Genomic DNA, 3,535 nt, shown 5'->3' with positions numbered 1-3,535 from the left:
CTTCCCTGTGCCTACTGTGGGAAAAGGCTGGGTAGAAACATGCATGCTGAGGAGCAAGTGTGGAGCTGCCTGCTTTGCTACTCACTGCATCTGTGCTGGATTGAAGCTGCAAGGCTTTTATCTTTTGCTTCAAAAAGTTATTAGTGAAAATTCCAGTGAGATTATTTTATTTTACCTTCTGTAGGCTAAAAATAATTTTTTTAAAAGTCTGAAGTCACTTTACGTGCTCTAAGGAGTGTGCTAAACATGGTGGGATACTGTGCAAGCTTTCAGCCATTTTGTGTTTACTGCCAGTGAAGACCCTTGGCCACCCTCAGAGAAACAATTTCTGTTAAGTGGTCCATTAAGTGCTGTAGTCTGATTAATGAGGCAGACTTATTTATTGTCACTGGAACTTGACCTGGAAGCTTATTTTAAAGGAAAACTGCAGTGGAAAGTTATCACGCTTTGGATAGGTACATACTTAAGAAATAAGACTACATAAAAATGAATTTTTATTAGTATAGCTACCCTGTCTTTCACAATTCCCATAATAACCGTGACCAGTCTGAATGACCTCCCAGTGGGCCTTTTTATTGATACTTCCCAGCAGGAGTTTCAGTCTGATAAGTAGGTCAGGATTCAGTTGGTCTGGTTCCCATTTGAATGCATGACAAAACAGGAGGATTTCAGCTCTACTGTCAAAAAGGTTCTTCTCTTTCATGTTCAGGTTATCTAGTATTTAGAGGGCAGGTGCAGGGGTAAAAAAAAAAAAAAAATCACAGTGGGGAGAAGAATATTAAGGAAAAGAAAGTATCAAAATTTAATCCTCTTAGTGATAGCATGACTAATAACTCCATAATCTGTACTCTGCCATTTCCTATCTACCACAGAGTTGCCCTGCTGCAGATAGTTCTTAATGTCCCAAAATATTTTGTATCCACCTCTGATTTATGAAGTGATCTTCCACTTTATCGGCATAGCACTATCTTTTTGGAGTGGAAGAGAGGGTGTGTTGATACATTCTGCCCTCCTCCACAAAAATGCAGAAGGTCCAGGGGGCAAAACTGAACTTGCTCTGACAATTCCTGCTTCTCCCTTTTCTCCACGTGCCTTGTCCTGGGAAGGGAGCTCATGCAAATTTCCCAGTGCCCCTCTGGCACTGGGAAAGGAAATTTAATCTAATTTACTAATTCACCCATAGGCTTATGATGAATAGAAAATGAAGAGGTGTGTCATCTTGTCCAGTGAAGTTGGGGGTGATGAGCTGAAACCAACAAATATATTACAGAAAAGATATCAAGCTGGACTAAAACCAAATTCTCATTGGTGAATTATTAGTCCACTGTTCATTATGATGTCTAGTTTCAATCCTAATGAGGTGGAACCTGATGAGATAATTACTTTGAACTATAGGATTCTGTTTGCCCACAACAAAAGCTTATAGTATGGTATCATCTCATCAAGCCCTTCCCTTTTTCTCTAAAGTTATTAGTTTTCTTTTAAATGGGAAGTTTGTCTTTGCTCATTTAATGAAAATGGCACATTGACTGCAGATATCTGGTACCTATCAGGATTTATCTAAAGGTAACTACCATCTGCAGATGGTTCCTATTCAGTCTGATAGAGAAAAATCTCAAAAAAAGGAATGTTGAACCGATATTTACAGGCAAATCTGGTACAAAGTTGGTGCCATGTGTATTGTCTGGTACAAAAAGGATGAAGTGAACTTGTGTTATTGAAACATTTTTTGAGTCACATGTTTCACAGAGCATATATTACATAATTTGCACAAAGTGGGTTGCTAACTGGCAGCCACATTCAGCTAACTGGCAACATCATTGGGGTGAACACACCTCAAGTCTCTCTTGCATCTTGCCTTTTCTGACCATTTGTTTCAGTCTAGAATATAGGAGCATTTGTGAATATACAAATGAAAGAGTTTCTGAATTTTATTGCTTTGACCTGTGGTGGGAGGATGTGTATATTTCACTGAGCAGTTGCTCACAGTTTTAGGTGTTTTTAAATCCTCTTTCCACAAAAGTGAGCCTCATCACTTTGTTCAGTAACCTAGAATTGCTGGATTTACCATCATTTGGTAAGGAAAGGGGATGAAGGAAACTGTCTTCAGACCAACAATAGCAGAAGTATTTTTCTGTGGGTTCCAGTCTGAAGGATGCAGCAATATGTTATAAATAGAGTACAGGACAAGCAGTCCTGCTTATCTTCTTTTCCATAAATATCACAGACTTTGGATGAGGCACTAATTTTTCTGTGGCAAAATCAGATTAAAATCTGTTAAAAATCAGATTAATACAATACAAATCTTGGGGTTGACAAAGGGCCAAATGTATTCCTATTTTCAGAGAATTTAAGACTGAAGGAGCTCCAGAAGAGCTGTGTTTATAGCAATCAAGTGAGATTCATTGAGAAAATGGGAGGGTGCGTTGAAACGTTGTAGAACTAAGGAAAAATGAGGAAAAGAAGCAAAATGGATTAGTAGTTAGGTTGGAAACAAAATTTAGCAAATGAAGAAAGACATTATCAAAACCTAAAATACAATCTTACATACTTTAAAATGTGGAGGGAAAAATGAAGGAAGGCATGTATTTCTTCCACTCATTGCTATCTCGCACCAGTAATGGTATTAGTACAGAACAGTGGCTTCTTTGTATTTTGAGGTCCTTGATTTTCTCTACAGAGACACAGACAGGACTAACTCCACAATGAGACCATAGGAACTGCCATTCTCGATAAAACCCGCTTGCTATCTCGTCTCCACATACATTCTAGGCCTTTTAGCCAAGATCTGGTGTAGTATCCATTCTTGTCAATTTAATGCCAGACATATCTCTAGTTTGAGGTCTTGATATTACATGGGTATAATATCCAAGGTAAACTTGGGACTTGCTCTGTGCCTTCACATAGCAATGCAGTGCCCCTGAAGGATCAGGGTGATGGGAGGAGTGAGTACTAGTGAATACAGAGACAAAACTGTGAAAGCAAGGTGAGCGTGCAGCAATATTTCTCAACAGTATTTTCCCAGGCTCCAGTGACTCATGGTTCAAGGACTTTCTGGACCAAAGCTAGTCTTTGTGTAACCTCTTTTCCAGGACTTTTCCAGATTTTTCCAAGCCAGGTAAATTTTGACATATTGCAGCAAGGAGATCGCGGTAACCCTCTCAGCACACTGTAGAAAGAAGCGTCCCTTTCTCTTTGCACTGAACCTCCTACCTGCCTTTTCCATTGGTGCTCCTCTAGTTCTTTTTCTTTCAGAGACATTGAATAACCCTTCTCTCATTCACCTTCTTTGTAAGCAACTCAAGGTCTGTGCCGTGGCTCTTTAAAAACCTATAAATTATGGTTGAAATACGAATACAAATAATTTTGTTTAATGGCAGGCTGTGTAAGAAAAAAGCTAACAGGAAGTTAAAACAATGATACATCCTTCAACAGACATTTCAGTGCGATTAAGAGACAATACAGGACTGCAATGAAGTTAAACAGCTTGTTTTGCTTTTACTGGAAAGCAGAAGGACTATAAAGAATTTTAAAT

The 3,535-nt window shown here is 38.8% G+C and overlaps 1 pseudogene; it reads left to right on the top strand.

Moving 5' to 3' along the window:
• The first annotated feature begins 2,761 nt into the window (after nt 1–2,761).
• Nucleotides 2,762–2,931, top strand: LOC112841210 (annotated as a pseudogene).
• Nucleotides 2,932–3,535: the final 604 nt, after the last annotated feature.

The sequence above is a fragment of the Manacus vitellinus genome, unplaced genomic scaffold (genome assembly GCF_001715985.3).
Source record: "Manacus vitellinus isolate BGI_N305 unplaced genomic scaffold, ASM171598v3 scaffold_39_pilon, whole genome shotgun sequence".
In the NCBI taxonomy this organism is placed as follows: Eukaryota; Metazoa; Chordata; class Aves; order Passeriformes; family Pipridae; genus Manacus; species Manacus vitellinus.
Note: the sequence above shows the minus strand (reverse complement) of the source record. Positions and strands in the feature narration are given on the sequence as shown.